A 24577-nucleotide genomic window follows, 5' to 3' on the forward strand; every position below is an offset into this window, starting at 1 on the left:
TCTAATCAATAGTGATTTAGAGCATTTCTTTTTTTATATCTTTTTTTTTCTTAATAACATGTAAGATGGTATTAATAATAGTACACACACACACACACACACACATATATATATTTGAACATTTGATTTTAAAACTTTCAATTCCAGATTCATTCCCTTCCCCCCCTGCCACCCACCCCCACTGGGGAGACAAGCAGTTCAGTATAGGTTGTACACGTGCGGCTAATGCAAATCAATAACATAGTAGATGTATTGTAAAAGACTGACTATATTTCCCTCCCTCCTATCCCTCCTCCCACTTGTTCTATTCTCTACTTTGATACTGTCCCTTTTCACAAGTGGGTGCTTCCAACTTCCCTCCCCCCCAGCCTGCCCTCCCTTCCATCATCCAACCTCACATCCCCTTCCCCCCCTGTTCTCCTGGAGGGTGAGATCCCCTATTTAGTGTGTATTTTCCTCCCTCCTCAAGCCAGATTCAATAGGAATAAGGTTGACCCATTCCCTTTTGACTTCCTATTCTTCCCCTCCATTGTAACTATTTTCCCTTGCCTCTTCTGTATGAGATACTTTGCCCCACTCTGTCTCTCCCCATCTCCTCTCATTATATTCCTCTCACCTCTTAATTTCACCGTTTAAGTATTATCCCTTCCTGTTAAATTGGTCCCGTGCCCTCTATCTATGTATACCTGTAAACGTATATACACACATTCACATATGTATTCATATGCCTGCATACCCTCATATAAAGACATATATATATACACACATGCACATATATATATACATATATACATATTTCTAATCCCTTCAACTACTGAGAAAAGTTTCATAAGTTATAATTATTGTTTTTCCATGTAGGAATGTTAATAGTTCAACTTTGGCAAGGTGGCTCAGCAAGCAAGAGCACCAGCCCCAGTGCTGGGACGACCCAGATCAAATCCGGGCCCAGACACTCAGCACCACACCCAGAAACAACAACTGGCCATGCAACCCCAAGCAAGCCACTCAACCCCAATTGCGTTAAAAAAAATAGTTCAACTTTGATAAGTTCCTTATGATTTCTTTTCCCTGTTTACCTTCTCATGCTTCTCTTGCTTCTTGTATCTGAATGTCAAATTTGCTATTCAACTCTGGTTTTTTCAGCAAGAATGCTTGAAAGTCCTGTATTCCACTGAATGACCATATTTTCCCCTGAAACATGATACTCAGTTTTGCTGGGTAGGTGACTCTTGGTTTTAATCCCAGCTCCTTTGATCTCCGGAATATCACATTCCAGGCCCTTCGATCCCTCAGTGTAGATGCTAGAGATCCTCAGTTATCCTGATTGTGTTTCCACAATATTCAAATTGTTTCTTCCTGGCTGCTTGTAATATTCTCTCCTTAATCTGGGAATTCCGGAACCTGGCTATAACATTCCTAGGAGTTTTCTTTTTGGGATCTTTTTCAGGAGGTGATCGGTGGATTCTTTCAACCTCTATTTTGCCCTCTCGTTCTAAAACATCAGGGCAGTTTTCTTTGAGAACTTCCTGGAAGAAGCTTTCCAGGCTCTTACTTTGGTCATGGCTCTCAGGCAGTCCAACAGTTTTTAAATTATCTCTCCTGGATCTATTTTCCATGTCAGTCGTTTTTCCCATTAGATATTTCACATTGCCTTCTATTCTTTCATTTGTTTGGATCTGTTTAACAGCATCTTGATTTCTCATAAAGTCATTAGCTTCCATTTGCTCCAATCTAATTCTGAAGCAATGATTCTCATCAGTGAGCTTTTGAGATTCTTTTTCCATCTGGAAAATTCGACTTTTTAAGGCATTCTTCTTCTCATTGCCTTTTTGAGCCTCCTTTGCCATTTGAGTCAGTTTGTTTTTTAAGGTATTATTTTCTTCAGTCAGGCTGTTGACTCTCATTTCATAATTTTCTTGCATTGTTCTCATTTCTCTTCCCAATTTTTCCTCCACTTCTCTTATCTGCTTCTTAAGGTCCTCTATGGCCTGTAACCAGCTTGTATTTTCCTTTGAAGCTTTTGGTGCAGAAGTTCTGACTTCACTGATTTCCTCCTGTTCCATGCCTTGCTCTTTCTTATCCCCAAAATAGGAGTGTAATGTTGGAATCTTCTGTCTGCTTTGTTTCCTTTGCCTGCTCATTTTGCCACTCAATGATTTGACTTTTGGGCTTTTTGCCACAGTAGGACTCTGCCACCAGACAGGGGAGTTTTCGTCCCAAATGCTGGGGTTTTCTCAGCTACCAGAGATACCGTATTTCCCCGATAATAAGACACCGTCTTATTAAAATTTTTGGACAGAAAAACACCAGAGGGCTTATTTTCAGGGGAGGGCTTATTTTAATGAACATTGACAGCAATTTTAATAAACAGGTAAATGTGAACAAAAAAAATGTACCTTTATTCAATAAGCAAATCACTAGGGAAGAACAGGATGATGCGCTCACTGCTATAGCTCTGATTGGATGCAGCTCGGAGCGCTGCGTGTGTTTCACAGGGGGGGAGGGAGGGGGGACGGTGCATACAGAGGGTACCGTAATGTAGCGTGTAGTGCAGGGGATCACCTTCACTACAGTGGCAATCTCAATAGGGCTTATTTTCAGGGGAGGGCTTATTTTAGAGGAATCTTACACAGTAAGCGGAGGGCTTATTTTCGGGATAGGTCTTATTATCCGGGAAACACGGTATTAGATGGGTGCCCTCTCTGAGGTCTCCACAGGCTCTGGGAAGCTGCACACACACCCCAGGACCTCCACCCTAGACTGCAATCCAGATCCAAGCAGGTTAAAGCAAGAGCAATGACCCCTCAGACTGGTGCTTGGTCCCCCTACACTCTGCAGGCCAGGAGCTGAAGCCACCACCTGGCGCTGGCAGGCTGTGCTGGCATCTCAGACGTTTCTCTCCCCGGGGGTAAAAGCCACGCACTCCCACTTACTGGGTCCCAAAGTCCAGACTGCACTGGCCTCTCACCTTGTCCTTCGCATCTATGTGTTGATAAATCTGGAAACAGCCACAGCTGCTGCTGATCTGGAGTCCCTCTGGCAGGTGGCTGGTCAGGCCCGCCCTGGGGCAAAAGCCTCGGTGTGGTGCTGGGCTTGGCTCCCAGAGCGTTGCACTGGTTGATTCCTGCTGGCCTGTGGGCCTGTTCTCAGTAGGAAGTTAGCTTCTCTGTGTCATTTTGTGGGTTCTGCAGCTCCAAAGTTTGTTTAGAGTCCCCTTTTTACATGGATTGGGGAAGGTGGAAGCCGGAGCCGCGGGAGGGTCATGCTTCTACTCTGCCATCTTGGCTCCGCCCCCCTAGAGCATTTCTTTATGTGCTTATAGATATCTTTAATTTCTTTCTCTGAAAACTGCCTGTTCATATCCTTTGACCATGTATCAATTGGGGAATGTCTTGTATTCTTATAGATTTGATTCAATTCTCTGTATATTTTAAGAATGAGTCCTTTATCAGAAACTTAGGTTGTAAAAATTCTTTCCCAATTTCCCACCTCCCTCAATCTTGGGTATATTGGCTTTGTTCCAATTATTTTTTAATCTGTATTTCCTCAGATCTTGACAAAATATATATTTTAATTGTTTTGTTAACTTATGGTTTGAAAAGGATGCATTAAGTATTTCTACATTGAGGTGTCAGGTTTTTATTCTCTATTACATGGTCAAATTTTGTAAAGGCTCTATAGACAGCTGAAGAAAAAGTATAGTCCTTTGTATTCTCATTCAGTTTTCTCCAGAAGTTTACCATGTGTAACTTTTCTTTTGGCTTATATATTCTTTGTTATAATCCTGGCTCCCTTACGTTCCAAAATATCATATACCAAAACACTCTCCTTTTTAATGTTTAAGTGACTAAATCTTATCTGGTCCTTATGGTAGTTCCATGATATTTTGATTGTTTCTTTCTGACTGCTTGAAAGATTTTTTTTGCATCACTATTGTGATGTAGAATTTGAATGTAATATTCCTGGGGTTTTTCATTTAAGTATACTTTATCAGGGTGTAATTGGTGGATTCTTCCAATGCTTCAAATATACCCATTTTTATTTTACTCTTTGATTCTAGCATATCAGTGTAGTTTTTCAAGTAATTTCTTGAAAGATGTTTTTTAGTATGTTTTTAAAAACTGACTTTCAGGTTATCTACAATTTTAGAGTTCTCTCATTGATCTGTTTTCCAGATCAATTGTACTTCTAGTTAGACACTTCACATGTTATTCTCTTTTTAATTATTTTGGTTATTTTAATTGTTATTATGTCTCATAGAGTCATTAACTTTCACTTGTCCAATTATAATTTTTAAGGATTTGTTTTTAGAATGAGTTTTTCCATCTGGCTAATTCTACTTCTTAAGGATTTCCATTCCTTGGTGAATTTTCCCCTCTCTTTCCATTTGGCCAATCTTTCTTTTTTAAGGCATTCTCTTCAGGGACCTTTGTGACTCTTTTATAATTTTACTGATTCTACTTTTTAAAGTTTTATTTTCTTTGGTATTTTTCTACTCCTTCATCTTGGAATTGAGACCTTGAGCCATACTTCCCCATGAGGAACCCAACTTATTCTCTGCCCTGGAATCATGACCAGGTGTAGCAGCAAGCACCTTAGAATACCCAGGATGGCTGCCAACACAGGTTCTTATATCTGCTTTTCTAAAGGAAAGCAACTTAAAATGGCTTAAAAATCTTGGTTTAATCAATCAAACATATCATTTATCTAGTTCAGGGGAAAAAGTCAGTACCCTATACTTGAGAGTATACAGACAGAAGTTAAAGAAGACAGAGAAACAATTCAGCAAACGGGTTTCTAATTGTCTGACCATTACATCCATACCTTGTCATAGTTACCAGAAAGGGAAGCATCAAAATCTGGGTTTTCAAAACTGGGGGGCCCAATGACTGCCCAGAGTCTCACCTGGTCAAATCACATAACTCTTCTCAAAGTGATCCCCAAAACAAAATGTCACTTCAGTGTATATACAGCCTTCTCCTGGCTCAGAGAATGTCACAACCCTCTTGACTCACTGCCCAATCACATAGTACCAAGGTGTGGGCATTCCTGAAAACCAAGCCTCCTACCACAGGCTCCATGTGACCACATTCAGCCAATCCTAGGGGGCAGAGTATATTTTCAAATCAAGGAAAGTTCTCAGAGACACATAAGCCTTTCAAAGGGCCTAGGGGAAGAGAAGATCTTAAATTCCCTTTCCCATAATACCAGGTCCCCTCCTTTCTTATGGTCACAACTATTATTACTCCTTTGGTCCTTGGGACTGCAACCCAGAACTGCATATGTCCAATGCTCTTTGTTCTTGACTTCAGTGCTAGAAAGGAGTCCTCTGATATCTCTTTGAATTGAGTTGTTTGACACTCCACATCACCACCTCTAGGCTGAGAGTCCTTGAAGCTGCTGCTGCCACCAATGCAACTGCCTTCAAGTTCATCTGTTGCTGCCATCATGGCAAATGCCTCCAAGTCCAACTGTCTTCAACTAGCCTGCACTGTCCAGGCTACTCTGTACCCCAGGTTTGACCAACCTGTTGAAATGGGTCTTTTTTACTGAACTCCTAAGTTGTTTGGGGCTAATTTTTTTTACCTGCTATTTTGTTTTTTCTGTCACTCTAGAATTTGATTTAAGGTTATTATTTTAGAGTTATTAAGAGGGGAAATTGGGAGACCTCAGTCAAATGCTTTTCAGTTCCTTCATCTTAGTTTCCTCTCTCTTACAAAATTTCATCTAATATTCATTCTAAGTCAAAAATGAAATGATTCTAAGAAAACATAATACATATACATATGAATACACACATGTATGTGTATATATATATATATGTATATACATACAAACACACAAATATAATTTTGAGAAATTTCACAGTTGAAGGAATAGAGTTTTCTTTAAGTAATCCCATGCTATATTCCCCTCACACTGATTAAATCATTGTACTGGGGTTCCTTGCCCTACTCCTTTTTTTTTTTTTTTTTTTTTGCCTGTGTTCTATGCTGATGCCATGTAAGTGCTATGGGGGGAGAACAATCAGGGAATGTCTTTTACATGTTTTATTCTTTTTTTGATAATTCTTTTGTGTCCATATTTTAATGATTAGCAATTCAGGACTTAGAATACATAAAACAAACAAAAAAACAAACAAACACGAATTGGTCTATGACTGAATTTTTTCAAAGATTCAGGTCTTTTTGAGGAAAAGCCTGTTTCCATCAGGTGTACCCATACTAGTAAGTGGCAGAGAACCTATGAAAATCTTACTTCATCCTTAGAGAGAAAATAATGTCTTCAGGGTATACTGAATTCTCTGTGACAAAACCTAATGAATAATTTTTAGAAAGTGGACCCACCATGCTCAAGAAAAAAAAAAATGGAAAGGTACACCATGAATATGGGTTAATGGTAAAATGAACAAGGAGATAAGGGATTGGTAAATAGATATAAAAGATGGTAATTGTATTTATCTGTTGTTGAAGGAGTTAATCTTGATCTTAAAGACAGTACTGATGAAGAATTTTCAAAAGTTAAAATGATAAAACATTGGAATGAAATTATTTTAGCAGTCTGTTAAATCTCCATTATAGGCATTAGGAGAAAAAATTCCAGATATATATATTATAAATGTTCTTTTGTATTAAAGGTGAAAAAAATGAACTCAATGACTTCTCTTTTTTCAAGCAATTGAAGTTAAGTAACTTGCTCAAGGTTACACGGCCAGTTATTTTGCGTGGGTGCCAAGTATCTGAGGCTGGAACCGATCCCAGGTCTCCTGACACCAGGGCTGGTGCTCTTATTAACTGCTGCCACCTGGCTTCCCTGAATTTAATGACTTCTTAAAGATCATTCTAGAATTATCCTGATATGATCTTTTATTCCTGTGACCACTTTGCATTATATATTTTGAAATGCAACAGATGCTGGTCTTAATAATTCCTGCGTGTTTAAAAAAGAAGTTAGCAGAATATCAGTTCCAAGGTTGTCTGTCTCATATGTACTATATGTGTTTATATGTGTATATATGAATACATTTGTACATATGTATATGTAGACATATACACATTAAGCATTTTATATATGTACTGAGAAAAATGACTATGAAAACTGCATAATGATTTGGAGAGATTCAGATTTTCTGCTTTTTTTTATCATCTTTTTAAGACCTCAGTCTTGAAGATTTAGCTAACCTTCTTCTTAGACCAGATGGCACTCAGGTGGGGCAGCCATAGTGTTCCACTCAAGTTTGGGTGGGGATAAATTCTGTGAATATATTTCCCAATGCTGGGGATATCTTAGAAGTAGATGAGATAAACAAATTCAGGTCCAGTTTTTCAGTGTAATATTTATTCTCTCAATAATTGTTACTCAATCAAAACTGATTACAATCCTGCGGAATACCTACTCATCCAAGGGCATGAAAACTGTGTATCTTATGCCAGATTGCTTTGTTTTGTTTTTATCTAAGTGATAAAGCCAAATGGCCATCCTTTAATTAAAGTGCTGGCATTATTAATAAAATTATTAAATTCCTCAAAAATTATTTCTCTTGAACTTTTTTAAAGGTCACAATATTCTAGAAAAAATAATTATATATATTCTGCAATATTTATGTGTTTGCTATCTTTTTTTTTTCTCCCTAGACACTACAAGTAAGAATTTGCTTCTACTGTGCTGTTTCAACTCTGGAATGACCCAACAGGGAAAATTAATGTTTGTAATTGGTTTTATTTCTGAAAAAAATATGACACCGTTAAAAGAGATTTCTAACTGAGGAACATATACTCATTCTATTTTGCTACATGAAGCGGTAAAATAATCCCTTTCTTCCGAATTTTTTGACTAAGATTGCTGATAAATACAATCTTATCTGGCAAGCATCATCTAGCATGTTTAGATTTTGGATCATCTGCATAAAATAATTTGAGGTAAATTTCAAATATTAAATTACATATATAAAAAATTTGAGAGAACATTGAAATCTCATTAATAAAAAATAGTACATTTGGCACATGCACTGATTTTTTTTAAATTAAATTGAAAATTCTTAAATATTTTAAGTGCACAACAGCTTTTTATAAAGAACACAAATAACCAAAAAATAGTCCCAAGTCATATTATTTCTTTACAATTCCAATAGGTAAAAAATATTTTTAAAGGCATGTTTCCTGCTTACTGAGGAAGAAATGTGGAATTATATGGATGTTTTCCATGGGCAGACAGTTAATGCAAATAGATTGCAGCTATGCAAAAATGATGTTATTTATATTATAAATTCGTATTCTGATTGTCATTCTGGAATTCAGATTTGACAAAGGGGACAAGAATATTTTTCTTTTTTTTTTCAATAAAATGAACTAATTTCATTTTTTTTCAGAAGTCAGACTGCATCAATAGTTTCATTCTGAGTGAATTGTCAGGTCATTCATAGAATCTAGGTTAAATATTCTTTAAACTTTACTTCAAGGAGGTTTTGTTAAAAAAAAAATTCTTGTTTTCATTGCACTGTTTGATATTACTGGGAGCAATATGATCTAACATTTGGATAGCCATTTCTTAATGATATAAAGATTTTGATATTTGCCATTTAATGATAAAGTATATGCTTTTTGAGTCTGAAGATTTTCCTCTGTTTGTAAGTTTCCATCATTTTGTCATTAGACATTTTAATGACTTCAGATTTTATATTAGTTAGAGCTGAGGATCTTCTTCACTGTGAATGGCTTTTGTGCCCTTTCATTTGATTGGTTCACAAAGAAATCACCAAGAGGCTGCAGTGAATCACTCTGACTCATTACCCTCAAGTAATAGGTTAGCCTTTTTTCAATTTCATCTGTCTGCAAATGTGATTTGAAACTTTTTTTAATATTATCATCTAAACTTGAGTTGACAAGATATTAAATCAGAATGGAAGGCTTTCGTGATAGTGGCTAACAGCTTTGCCACAATATTTCTCATTAAAATAATAATTGCAGTTTATAATTTGGGTTTTGTAAGAGGATGCTATGTCAGCTGCTAGGTGTAATGGAAAGCATGCAGGACAGGATATTAGAAGACATGATCTCAGAATCCCAGTTCTTTCACTCATTAGATGAGTCAGTTTGGGCAAGTTACTTGACATGTCTGAGCCTCAGTTCCTTTACTTATAACAAAGATAATAATTATATCTATAATAAAAAGTTAATATTGCACAAATTCCTGGAGAGTTCTATGATGATTAAAGTGTTGTATAAAGTACTATTTAAATGAGCCATTGCCAAATACAGTGCCCCCCAAATCTTAAGTTTTAATCTATAAAAGTTTGAAACAAGACAGACTTTTTGGGATATTTTGCATTATAAGCATATAAGAAATGAAATATTTTAAAAACTTCAAACAGTCATATTTAGTACTAGTTTACTAATTTGACTCCAGGTTGAAATTTTTAATTAGACACTTATTTTACTTTTGTTTTGATCAAGAAATATAACAAATATACTAGTGATGTTTTTGTCCCAATTCATCTTCTTGCCTTGTGGCCATGCTTAAAGCCAAGCACAAGCAGTTTTATAGAGGACTGCTGCTGTGAACAGCTTCAAGGTTCTGATTATATCATATAATGAAGTCTCTATTTATTCAGTAATAAACTAAGACAAAACATTGACAGAAACTAAAGTACAGCATTCACAATATTATGATGTAACAGCTTATCACTAAAGAGACCATGTACTTTTCACTAAAGTGGCCACATAGTTTTACGCAAAAGATGTCATTCAGTATATCCTTAACTCAATCATCTTTAATGAGCAAGCCTCCTTAAGGGACCAAGAGTACAAAGGTCAAGGTTCTCCATCCCTAGGTCACACTGTCTTAATCATGATCTTCTCAGTCAGAATCAAGTAACCAAGAAGAGGCCTTTTCATCTAGACTCTAGGCTGGCTCTCAGATTCCATGGTTCCTCCTTCATGGTCCTAGCTCCTGCCTGAATCTCCCCAACTGTCACCTGGATTCAAAGGCAGGCCGCTCTCAGTTCTTGTCCAGCCCCTCATCCAGTTCCTATTCCACATTGAAACACAATATCCAGAACACCTCAAGTCCTTCATAGTTCATGTTCCTGGGAAGACACAGATTAACAGAACCACAATGATATTCATACACATTGCTTGCACCATCATCAATTCACTGTCTTCCTGTGAAATTAACAGAGAACCATAAACAAGGTCTGAAAAGTCAATACAAATCATTATAAAGTCCCAGGACCTCCAAAACCCTCATCCAGGATTTCTGTAAACATACAACCTGAAAATCCTCTTTCAGGGCTTCCAGTAAGGTCCCAGGGCTTCTGTACAAAGTATCAGAAATAATCATCAACACAGACAGAACAGCCCAACATACTGGTATACCACAAATTTTCTTCTTTTCGACTCTTCCACCACAAGAGTTTTCTTTCAGTTCTGCTCTCTCCAGCATGGGCCTCTCCTTATATGTAATCATTAGTTCTTCCCCTTCCTCTTGTATCAGCAACAGGAGTTCACAAGTTCTGGGGTTCACAAGTTGTGGTGTTCACAAGTTCTACTTCTTAATAAAGACTTGATACAATAATGGCCAAGGCTCAAAAAAAAAACTTGAACTGAAACAAGTTGTCAACTAAATACCTGAAGCAAGGCATTAAGTACTTCTTTGGTTGTCATCATACCATGTGATGTTGGTGGTGTTGCTGCTGTTGTACCTAACCAGTCACTCCTCAAAGATCATTTCTCAGAGGGTGGAGAAAATGAATGAAATATCTGCATTTTAAGTTTTAGGGAAACATCTCCTCAGATAAGCACTCAACTATCAAAGAAATGCAACCTGCAGTATTGTGTAAATAAAGACAAGGCTCTAAAGTCTCTATTCTCTTTTGGTTCTATCTCATAGGGAAGCCCTCACTATTTCAGACCTCTGGTTCTACCTAGACATGCTGATTCTAGTTTGATGAAATTCCCCTACTAAGCTAAACCATTTAAGGCCTTAGTATACTTCTATCTTCGTCAGTGAATGCTCCTATCAACTGCCCTCTATATTAACCAGGTTCTAAACTCCCAAACCTCCTTCTCCCTATCTATCTTCCTGATATGACACATATTAAGTAACCCCCTCCTCCATGTCCATGTCATTTGGGGAGCAATGATTTTTTTAATCTGATTGCTACCTAGATTATTCCTACCTTTCTAGCCTTATACCTTATTATACTTGAAGTAATCGAAGATACAGTGATTCTGCCATTTCTTGCATAGGACACTCTGTCTCCTTTGCACCATCTATCCTCTATTACTGGACTGTTTTTCATGCTCACACCTACATCTTGGTTTCCTAGTTTCCTTCAAGTCTTAACTAAATCTGATCTTTTGAAAAGAATCTTTCCTGTTTCCTTTTATGCCTTTTCTAATAGATTACCTCCAATTTACTGTGTGTGTGTATGTATACACACATACATAATACATATATACACACAGGTGTTACTATGCTAGTAATTATTTGCATTTTTCTCCATGTTTAGACCATGAGTTATTTGAGAATGGGGACGATTTTTGCCCTTTTGTATCCCTAGCCCAGTACTCCTGGCAGAGAGTAAGTAAACACTGAAGGTCTCACAATGTCATCTCAGTAAACTCCAGTGGGTCCCTTTCTCCTCTAATATTAAGTAGAAAAAATCCTCTATTTTATGCTTAAGTCCTTAGTGACCTAGCTGCCTCAAGACCTTCCAGTCTTCTTGCAATTTATACTCCCACCCCACCAAACATATACTCTTACATCCAGTGACATTAAGCAGAACAGGCCACTTTATGTGTAGGTTCTAGGTGCTTTCTTGGGCCCAGAATGCTCCACACATTGACTTCTCTGGCATTCATAGAGTCCCAAACAAAATCTTATTTAGTACATGGTTTTCCCAATCTCTTATTTCTAGTACCCTTCTTCTGTTAATTATTTTCAAATAATTTTTCTGGTTAGACCTTATTCTTACCTTTTTGCTTCCTATTTGCCTCCAGCATTAGATTACAAGGTCTTTACCTTTATTTATATCCCTGTGGCTTAACACAATACCCAGAACACAGTAGGCGCTTAAGTATTTATGGAGAAAATGAATAGTGAGGGTTTACATATGTTTGGTAACTTTAGTAATAAATGAAAATGTTACAAATGATATAGTATATGTTGTAGTGTATGTAAAGAGATGTTTCTTTCTTTGTTTCTTCTGGAAAGGGCTTATAAGTTAACTACCCAGTTTTTCTTTATACCTTTTACCTATAACATATACACGTTATAAAACAGTATTCAGTTCATTGTATTCTCTATAATAGACAATGTAAAATGTAAGCTCTTTGGGAACTGCATTTATCTCTTGGTGGCATTTGCATCCTGAGTTTTTAGCATTCAGTGCCTCATAAGTAGAATTAAATTCATTTTCTTTCTTTCTCCTATTTATTTATTTACTCATTTTCGGAAAGGTAAGCCATATTGATGCCTAGGGTATGCTATTTTTTATTCCTTTCCTTCAGTGAGAAATGTAAAACCCTATTTTCTGGCATTAAAAAAAGACAATGCAGTGCCTACATCATGTATGTATCACAGCATAATGAAATTCCAGATGTTAAGAAAAGCTAACTGTGATTGCTATTTTTTGCAGGAAGAAATGGAAAAATCAATAGACCTAGAGAATCTAATTTTAGACCATTGGAATTAACATGCAGCACTGACCACAAATGTAACTCATTTGGAATTCAGTCCCTAATGGTTGATTTAAAAAAAGGTAACTATCCTTTTCAGTATTTAGGAAGCTTATTTTGGGGACAATTTTTGCTTCAACTGCAACACTGCTTGAATATGTGTGTATATTCCTTTTCTTTTCCATAAGGAAAGTGCTTGTTATTTCATTGGTAATATAACTGGAAAAGTTAATGTATATACATTTAAATGAAATTTCAGATTATCTGCCAGGATTATTATGTCTTTAAGGCCATTGTAAAATGTAATCATAGGATACTTTGGAGAAATATGCTCTTATTCTTTTATTTTCTTAAGAAAGTTGTTACTTTATCTGATTTTTAAAGGGGAAAATAAACTATTAAATTATAGAGAGGAGGTCAGACTTGGCAGCAGAAAGATTGGTGCTCATGTCTTTTTCTCCACAAGTAATGACCATGAAAATATGGAGGAGGAGGAGAAGGAAGATAGCTAACTTTCATATAATGATGGCTTTATAAGTGGACAGCCAGGTGGTATAGAGGATAGAGTGCCTGGCCTAGAGTCAAGAAGATTAATATGAGTTCAAGTATGGCCACGGACCCTTACTAGCTCTGTGACCTTGGACAAGTCCAGTATCTTTGCCAAAGAAACGTCAGATGGGGCCATGAAGAGTCAGACATTATTGAGAAAAAGAACTGCACAACAGTGACAACAGACTTGTACAGTATTCCACAAATATTATCATATTTTCTCCTCACAGAAATACTGGAAGTTAGGTATTATTATTATTATTCCCATTTTACAAGTGAGGTAACTGAAGCTTGCAGAGTTTAAGTGAATTGCTAAACATTATATAACTAATAAATATTTGAAGATTCATTTGGACTTTTTTTTTCTTAATTCTAGGTCCAGGGCTCAATTCACTCCCCTACCAAGTTGTAAGAACAAATTACTTAACTTCTCAGTTTCTTAGTTAGCAATTTAAATCCATAAAAGGGCTCTTCTCCATTCCTTGACATATTTCTTAAAGGAAGCCTTCCTAAACAGATAAATCACAGAAAGGCCAGTCTGCATTATGGAGGATTTTCCACACCAAGTAGAATAAATATATCCAAGATCTCTATTTTTTTCTTACTGTTTTAAAACATTATGCTTTAATTATCCAAACATAGCTGTGACTTATCACCTTTGCAGCAGGTATAGTAAATTCTTATGGGAAATGCTGATGGAAGCAAGCAAAAAAACTACATATTAATATTATCTACAATATATTGTATTTTTAATGTATTTCAATATTTTCCAGTTACATTTAATCTGGTTTCTTTGCATTAGGGAATTGTATGGGTCAATTTTGCGTGGGGTTTTTACATTCTGAATTACAGTATAGTGGAAAGGAAGGAAATTTTTTGAGAAAGAAATGCATTCAGTTTTGCACATGAGAAGTTTAATCTATAAATCAAAAAAAGTTTGAAATGTTTAATAGACAAATTGTTTGTGCAAGTCCCAGCAGTTTAAAAGAACAGTTGTAGCTACATTTGAGAATCATCAACATAAGGATGATAACAGAAATGATGGGAACTAATGATATCTAAGTGAAAAAAAGTATAGAGAAAAGAAAAGAAGGCACAAGATATAACACTGGGGGAGAAACATTTTAAGGAGATATTATGGGAATGAAGAGCTTCAAAGGAATCCTAAGTGGTCAGAGAGTTGGGCTAGAAACAAGGGAGTGTGGAGGCACAGAAACCTACAGAAAGGAGGATATGAGTGAAAGGAGGATAATTACCAGTGTTGACAGCTACAGGGAGGTAAAGAAGGATAAGGATTGTAAAAATGTCCACTATATTTTTACAATTATTGATAAATTTAAAAAAAAGTTTCAATTGAATGATGAGGTTGAAATTCAGATTGTAGGAAGTTAAGGAACACGACATAAAATTTATAGCTAATGATACCAATAATACTTATCAAAACATGAAGACTGTTAATAACAACTTTATTATACACAGAGGATATACATAAAAACTGTTGATTCCCAATCAGCCATTTTCAACAACCTTATATAGATGGGTCTTAGTTACAGCAGACAGTATGGATACAATGAAATTTTACAGAGGGCAGAAGAAAAAGGTAAATATTTAAACCTCAAAGAATAGATAGCAGAAGTTAATATAGATCAGGTTAAATTATAAATTAGTAAGCAGGGATAAAGTTAAAATTTGCATAATAAATATTAACATTACAGATATACCTAATCATGGGACATGTTCGTCTAAAGTAAATGGTGGTAATAAAGCTGAGACACAAATTTTCCTGCCAGTTAATCACTTGAGCTAAAGTTTGCTAAAGCATTTGCTTCTGATCACCACTTCCCTCACTTGCCTTTTCTTCTATTGTTGCTACCTTGTATCCCCTTATGCCCTACTTTCCTGTATGGTAAGATAAAATTCCACACCCAACTGAGTGTGTATGTGATTCACTCCTTAAGGCAAATATGATGGGAGTAAGGTTCATTTCTTCCCCCTCACTTCCCTCTTCTTCTACACTGTAAAAACTTTTGCTCGCCTTTTTTATGTGAGATAATTTACCCCATTCTACTTCTTCCTTTCTCCTTCTCTGAGTACATACCTTTTTGATACCTTAATTTTATTGTTTAGATATCATCCTTTCATATTCAACTCACTCTATGCCTTCTGTGTATGTATTTATATTATACACACATATAGACATATATGTATATGTGTATGTATGTATCCTGTAGGTACATGTGTATGTATGTGTGCATACATGAGTCCATGTTTTCCCTCCAATTACCCTAATACTGAGAAAATTCTCATCAATTACAAATATCTTCTTTCCATGTAGGAAAGTAAACCATTCAACACTATTGAGTCCCTTAATGATTTTTCTTTTCTGTTTAGCTTTCCACGCTTCTCTTGAGTCTTGTATTTGAAAGTCAAATTTTCTATCTAGATTTGGTCTTTTCATCAAAAATATTTTGAAGTCCTCTATTTCATTGAACATCAATTTATCCCCTGAAGTATTAAACTCAGTTTTGTTATGTGGGTGATGCTTGGTTTTAATGCCAGCCCCTTTGAACTCTAGAATATCATATTCCAAGCCTTCCAACCCTTTAATGCGAAGTTGCTAAATCTTGTATTATTGTGATGGTGCTTCCAAAATACTTGAATTATTTCTTTCTGGCTACTTACAATATTATATTCTTCATCAGGGAACTCTGGAATTTGGCTATCAAAAAGCAGTGGGCAGCAGGGGGTGGAGAGGTGACTATAGAATCCTACTCTGGTGACAGGGTAGATTACAAAAAAAAGAAGAGAACAAGGAAGTTAAAGCTCCTCCGTCTGAAGTCTGCAAGAAAAATATGAATATGTCATAGGCCACAGAAGAGCTCAGAAAGGATTTTGAAAATCAAGTAAGAGAAACAGAGATATGAAAGTGATGAAAGAAAATAATGAAATTGAATCAGCAACTTGCTAAAGGAGGCCCAAAAAATGCTGAAGAAAATAACACCTTGAAACAGACAAATTCAAATCACAGTAGAGGTCCAAAAAGTCAATGAACAGGAGAATGCCATAAAAATGCAGATTTGGACAAATGGATAAGGAGGTCAAAAACCTTACTGAATAAAATAATTCTTTAAAAATTAAAATACAGCAAATTTAAACTTATGACTTTATGAGAAATCAAGAAATTATAAAACAAAGTAGTGGCAAACCTCCCCAACCTTTTGTTCTATAGAACAATTGGAACTGGAAAAACCTCCACAATTCTGGCAAATACCAGGGAACTGTATGGATCTGAGTTTTTCCCGACAAAGATTTACCAAATTAAATGCATAAGATTAATGTGGAATACAAGTTTTTTGGGAGAAAGAAAAGATGTTTGCTAAACTAACTAACTAAACTTGTCAGGAAGTTTATCAGATGGAGAGCTGCATCCTCCTTTTAAGACAAATCCTGGAGGACCAATGTAATGCTATGAGCTGTGCAGCCCAAGATACTTTTATACATAAAATGGAGAAAGAGTCCAAAACAACTCAATTCTGCCTCACCTGGAATTGTGTTAGTTGGATAATTCATCCCTTAATCTCTCAATGTTCCAAATAATTTTCCAGACCTGATGTTTTAGAACCAGAGGGCAAAATAGATGTTGAATGAATCCACTGATCACCTCCTGAAAAAGATCCCAAAAAGAAAACTCCTAGGAATATTATAGCTACGTTCTGTAATTCCCAGTTAAAGGAGAAAATATTACAAACAGCCAGGAAGAAACAATTTGAATACTGTGGAAACAAAATCAGAATAACACAGGATCTTGCAGCTTCTACAGCGATGGATCAAAAGGCTTGGATTATGATATTCTAGCTGACAAAGGAGCTGTGATTAAAATCAAGAATCACCTATCCAGAAAAACTGAGTATCATGTTTCAGGGGAAAATGTTTTTATTTAATGCAGTAGAGGACTTTCAATCATTCTTGATGAAAAACCAGAGTCATATAGGAAAATTGACATTCAGATACAAGAAGCAATGGAAACATGAGAATGTAAACAGGTAAAATAAATCATAAGGAACTTATTGGAGTTGAAGTGCTTACACTCCTACATGGAAAAACATTATTTGTATCCTATGAAACTTTTCTCAGTATGAAATCAATGGAAGGGAATAGAAATGTGTGTATGGTTGTATGTATGTATGTATATGTACACATGCACATGCATATACACAAACATATGTATGTCTGTACATGCATGTCTGTATTAATGCATATATGTGTCTATATATGAGAATACATGGACATATGAATACACATGTGATTGTACGTATATATGTGTAGAGGTATAAATAGACAGGGGGCAAAGAACCAATTGAATAAGAAGGGATAATAATTAAAAGGTGAAATTAAGACATGAAAGAGGAATATAATGAGAGGAGATGGGGAGAGATAGAATGGGATAAATTATCTCACATAGAAGAGGCAAGGAAAAACTGTTACAATGGAGTGGAAGAACAGGAAAGTAAAAGGGAATGAGTCAACCTTATTCTCATCGAATTGGGCTTAGGTAGGGAATGACATACACAGTAAATAGGGTATCTCACCCTACAGGAGAGTACGGGGAAGGGATTGAGAGGGGAGATGATGTAAGGGAAGGTATCCAGGGGGAGGGATGTTGGAAGTCCCCACTTTTGAAAAGGGACAAGATCAAAGTGGAGAATAGAACTAGTGGAGACTGGGATAGGATGGAGGGAAATATAATCAGTCTTTCACAATATATTCACTATGCAAATGTTTTGCATAGCTACACATGTCCAACTATATTGAAGTGCTTATCTTGCCAGTAAGGGTGGGTGATGAGGGAGGTAGGGAAAGAATATGGAATTCAAAGGTTTAAAATAAAATGTTTAAAATATATTTATTATTATTATTTTTATTATTATTTTACATGTAACCAAAATAAGATATACAGATACTGGGGCATAGAGAGCTGCTTCGCCCTACGGGAAAGTTGGAGGAGTGATGGGGGAAGATATGGGAGAGAGCAGATAGAAGGAGGGAATATTCAATGGGATTGCTATTTTGGGGTGGTGGGTAGGGAAAAAAATGGGTAGAAAATTTGCAAGTCAAAATCTTGTGGAAGTGAATCATGTAAACTAAAACATTTAAAAAAAAGAATCTTTTCAGGAATTATCAAGGAAAAATGCCTTGATACCCTAGAACTAGTAGTAACATAGTCACTGAAAGAATGTATTTATCACCTTCAGAGATTCCAAAATGAAACTTCAAGGAATATTTTAACCCAATTTCTCTATTATCAAATGAAGGATAAAATACCACAAGTACCCAGAAAGAAACAATTTAAATACAATGTAACTACAGTCAGGATTAATGCAGGATTTAGCAGTTTATACACTGAGGGATCTGGGATCTTAGAATATGATATTCTGAAAGGCAAATGAGCTTGGATTACAAGGAAAAATTAACTACCCAGCAAAACTGAGCAAATTTTTTCAGTGGAAACCATGAACATTTGAAGAAATAAGGAAATTTCAATCATTTGTGATTAAAAACCATCAATGGAGAGGAATATAATATTTGATATTTATATACAAGACATGAGAAGTATAAAAAGGTAAACTGGAAAGAAAAAAGAAAAACACCTGTTTTTCAAAAAAGTTAAACTGTTTATGTCCCCATAAGGGAAGATGATACTTGTAACTCTTAAGAAATGTTTGTTTATTAGGGCAGTTAGAAGGGATATACATAGACAGAGGGTATGGGTATAAGGTGATATTGATGTGATGATATAAAAATGAATGAAAAAAAAAGATTGTATTGGGAGAAGAAGAGAGGGGTAGGCAAAATAAGCTAAATTATATCACTTGAAAATGTGCAAAATCTATTATGGTAGAAGGAAGGAAAGAAAGGGGATGAATATCGTTGAACATTACTCTCATCAGATTTATTTCAAAGAGAGAATAACACATGCAATAAAGGACCTTGGAAAGATAGATACACCTTAATTGGTAATTAATTATGTAATCCTAAAGAATTAGTAGATCAAATAATACATTGTGGAAACAATCAATAATTTCATGAAGAGAAATGACAATAATGAAAAAAGCATAAAAATTAATTAAGGTATTCAGCTAAAGCAGTTTATTTTGGGGGGGAGGGGTGGGGGCCGAATTATATATTCTCAGTGCTTGCATGAATAAAATAGAGAATGAAGACATCAATAAGTTGAGTATTTAACTTAAAAAGCTAGAAAAAACAAATTAAAATCCCAGATTCAATACCTAATTAGAAATGCTCATTGTCAAAGAGTGTTTAATAAAATTGAATTTAAGAAAACTATTGAAGTAATACATGAAATATGAGCTGGTTTTGTGAAAAACAGCAACACCAAAAAGTAATCACAACTTTGGCTAATTTGACTAAAAATAAATAGAGAAAACAAAATTACTAATATAAAAATTGAAAAAGTAGAATTCACCTCTAATGAAGAAGAAATTACCACAATAATTAGGATATATTTTGCCCAACTTCATGCCAATTAGTGTAACAATATAAGTGAAAAGGATGAATATATTTTTTAAAGCAACATGAATTTTACAGATTAACTGAAAAGGAAATAACATACTTGACCCCAACTCAGATAAAATAAATTGAGCAAGTCATCCCTAAGAAAAAAATATCTAAGGTCAGATGGATTTACAAATGAATTAAACTGAATTGTTAAAGAACAGTTAATTGAATACTATATAAACTTTTTGGAGAAAAATGCAGAGAAGCAGTTATAGCTAATTCTTTTAATGATAGAAATATGGTGCTGATACCTAAACCAGGAAGAGGTATATCAGAGACAGAAAATTACACACATGTTTCTTGAATGAATACTAATGCAAAAATTTAAGTAAAATATTAGCAAAAATCTTGTTAAAAGGTAGCACAGACAATGAAGTAACATATATGCACCAAATAAATCAAACCATAAAATAAATAATAAATAACTAAAGGAGAATATAGAATCTTAGGAAAGTTACATAGAACTGACCTCTGGAGTAAACTAAATAAGAATAAAAAAGAATGTATTGTTTCTCAGTTGTAAATGCCACCTTCACACACAAAAACATATGACTATGAATTAGGACATTAAAAATCTCACCATCAAAGGCAGAGCATTATAAATATTTAATGCATACTTTTCAGACCATATGGCTATAAATAGTATACTCAGCAAACGTTTGTAAGAACATAGATTAAACATTAATTAGAAACTAAATAATCTAATTTTGAAAAAGGAGTAGATTAAAGAATACATTTTAAAAACAAGCAATGATTTCATTAAAGAGAATAACAACAATTGAAATTTTGTGGGATGCAGTGAAAGATATATTTATGCGGAATTTTACATCTTTAAAGAACATAAAAAGAAGGAAGAATAGATCAATTAATTGGTCATGCAACCATAAAAATAGAAAAAAATAATTATGCAACTAAATACCAAAGTGGATATAAAAAATTGAAGTAGAAATAACTTGCATTGAAAGGAATAAAAACTTTTAACTAATAAATAAAACTAACAATAGCGTTTTGAAAAAACAATGCATTAAAACCATTGGTTAATTTTAATTTAAGAAATAAAAGAAGATCAAATTAATAAATAAACAAAAAGAAAAAGAATAAATCCATCATGAAGATTACACTAAAGCAATTGTTAGGAGTTATTTTGACCATTTATATGCTAGTAAAACTGAAAATCTGCACAAAATAGGTTAATTTTTACAAAACTATAACCTGCCCAGTGTAATTGAAGATAAAACAGAAACTTTTATTAACTCTCTCTTAAGAAGCCAAATAAGCCATTGTGATAGTAATGGCAATTAAAGATTCCCCTGTATTGCCTTGGTTTTCAAATTGATTGTGTTAAAACCCAGAGCTTGTTAATCCCACCTGTGGGATGGACTTGTTGATGTGAAAAGAAAGTCTTGAACTGGGAGGAGCTGGTGATGTAGATTTGGAGAGATAAGAGAGAGGTGGAAGATCTTTTTTGGAAGCAGCACCTCATGGAGAGAGAGAGACTAAGAGAATTGCTGGTGGCCGCTTTGAATCGCCCTGGACTTTTGAGACCTGCCCCCTGAGCTGCCAAGGACTGAGGAGACATGGCTGTTTTGCTGGTACTTTGTCTGTCTGTTTTGATGTTGTTTTGCCAGATTTGTCCACTGGTGAAAGACAGTCCTTTTGTTGAAGAAGTCCTGGAACCTGGCTGTTCGCTAAGAAGCCCTGAGACTGTCCTGCAGACAGAGAGTGAATACTGTCCACTGGTGAGGGACAGTGCTGTTGTTGCAGGGGTCTGGAGACTGTCCTGCAGACAGAATGAATACTGTCCACTGGTGAAGGACAGTGCTGTTGTTGCAGGGGTCTGGAGACTGTCCTGCAGACAGAGTGAAAACTGTCCACTGGTGAAGGACAGTGCTGTTGTTGCAGGGGTCTGGAGATTGTCCTGCAGACAGAGTGAATACTGTCCACTGGTGAAGGACAGTGCTGTTGTTGCAGGGGTCTGGGAACCTTTCTGTTGGTTCGGAAGCCCTGAAGAAGGATTTTCTTGTTGTATGTTTACAGAAATCTTGGGAGAGGGCTTTGCTAATGTGTTCAGGGGTTCTAGGACTGTTCTACAGACAGAGGATGAATTCATGAAGGGACTGGCAATGTATCTTATGGCCTTGCTAAGCCTTGTCTCCCCAGGAACTAAGATTGCTGAGAACTTGCCTCCTGTCAAGATGAAGAAAAGACCTCCATTTGGGTATTAAGTGCTGTGTTTAAACTTGATGTAACTCTGGGGTAGATTCAGTTGTGATCCAGGGGTGGGGAACTTTTGACCTTTTAGTGTTCTGTGGTTGAACAAATGAATGTAGTTTACTTATGTTTGGAAACTAATCTCCATTTGAGAAGAGGGGCTTTGTGGTGGACTTAATTAAGGTATAGCCTAGGGGTGGAGAAGTATTTAGAACAGAGACTTTGTAATTGATTGAATGATTGGAAGGTCCTGGGGTGGGGTAGTCCTTGGAGATTATTTAATCACACTTAGTAAATGCTGTATTTGGAATGATGTCATGTTTTGATCTTCTCTGCTCTTGGTTTGTCACTGAATAAAATGGAGAGCACCTATGCTGGTATTCTGAACCTTGGGAAGTTGCCTTTCCTTGGCATTATATTACAGCCATCAATGAGTTTACTAAGAAAAAAATATCGGGACCAGGTGGGATTAGAACTTAATTATAGCAAACTAATAAAAGACAATTTATCTCAATATTTTATGAACTGCTTGAAAATAATTGTAAAGTTGTAAAGAAGTCATACTAACATATTCCTTTTATGACACAAATATAGATTTATTGCTTAAACCAGTGATACCAAAAACAGGTAAAGGAAATTTAAATAAATTTTTTAAAAATGTTAATGCAAAAATCTATCAAACAAATCTATCAAAGAGGTAATCCCATCTACTATACTTTGTGCATTACAAAGAATCATTCTGAAAAATTAAATAATTATAATTCACAATCATTTAAATAGTTCACAGTGTGCTTTCCTCAGAACAACTTTGTAGGTAGAAGGAATATTTTTATCATTTTTTTTATTACAGGAGAAAATGAGACTTTTGTAGTTTAAATAACTTTCCTAAAGTCTAAGTCAGTAACTGAGAGCAAGAGTTATGTGCCACTCTTATAACTACATTACCCTTCATGCTGTACCCCTCAATCTGCTCTGGAGTTTCTCTACAGAAACTATGATTACATTTGTAGCATACTCTGCTCCAGGACCTGTGACATTGTAAATGTCCTCCCCTCCTGCATCCTTTCCTTCTGATTGTCTAGTTTCTCCAAAGTTGTCCATTTTAAGTGTGCTGCTTTGACCAACGATGTCTTCGTTATCCTTCAATACTACCTTTCTGAGGTTTCTCTATGGCCCTCTTACCAGCTATCATCATCTATCCATACTCTCCAAAAAAAAAATATATATATATATTCGGTTTCCTTTTATATGTGTTCTTCCTCCATTAGAATGAAAGCTCTTTGAGGGAAGGAAATGTATTTCTTCTCATCTTTCTTTTCCTAGTACTTAGCATAGTGTCTGATATATAGTAAAGGCTTAATTAATGTTTATTAATTCCATTGTTCTTTCCACTATATGACATTGTTACCTGAGGAGGATTGTGATTGTATCAAACACATCAGAGAGGGTGAAAAGGGGAACGCACCTTGGGATGGATTTTGAAGAACTCCAGATACCTTCTCATTTGAAGTAGCAATGACAGCCATAACTGTAATGACCTACATTTAAATGACAAAATGAAAACGGCTTTTGAGAAGAAATTATCTCATTTTTTCATGTGTGTATCTCAAGACTAATATAATACCTGTAATATGTAGTAGGGGCCTACTTAGTTTGCTTTGATTAATTAATAACATTTTAAATAAAAAATCAAATAAACTATATCAGATGATTCTCAGAATGCTGTGAAGGTAATATAAATAATTCATATTTCTATAGCATTTTAAGATTTAAAAATGCTTTTATAACAGCAGCCTTGTAAGGTAGTATATTTATTGCACATATTTTATCAGTTAAAAAAATAAAGCTGAGCATGACAGAGATGCAAAAATTTATTCAATGCTATATAGCTAGAAAGTATCAGTCAAATGAATCTAGGCATTCCATCAGCAAATCCACAGGTCTTTTCTCCATATTTAGCTGTTATGTATTTATACATAGGTGAACTCTTTTATACAATTGTTAGAGGAAAAAAAATCAGTATTGCTAATCCTCACTACACTATGATTAAGGGGCTTTGCCTTGGGGAACCTGTGTGCCTATTAGCCTCTGTGGTGTGCCTATAAGCAGAAAAGGTCTCCTAAAAATATCTATTATTAAAAGGAACAATAATAAACAGCACCAAAGCACATATATTTATATTTATGTAAGGGATACGCAAGAGCTTGATCACCAATAGGAATAGATTTAAAGAATCAATATTCCCTCCAAATTTTATTATTTGAAAATTGAACTATTGCTGTTCAATTTTAAACTCATGCATCTATATGTGCTATGGTGTGTAGGAGACAGGGTTATGGGAGGAGATTAAGTCATATATACATATAAATTTCAGGCTATAAACTAGCAAGGCTGGATTCATAGAGAGGATTTGAATTAAGAATAGGATTTTGGATTCATTGTACATCAAGAAACAGGTTTTCTCAGGGACCACACAGGAAGAGGCCATGTGGTACCACACACCCTGGAGCCTTTTGACTTCTCAGAGTCCAGAATAGTATGACAATCAATTGAGAGCAAGATGG

This window comes from Petaurus breviceps, unplaced genomic scaffold, assembly GCF_028583685.1.
Source record: "Petaurus breviceps papuanus isolate PSGF00001 unplaced genomic scaffold, PetGlider_PUasm1.0 38, whole genome shotgun sequence".
Taxonomy (NCBI): Eukaryota; Metazoa; Chordata; class Mammalia; order Diprotodontia; family Petauridae; genus Petaurus; species Petaurus breviceps.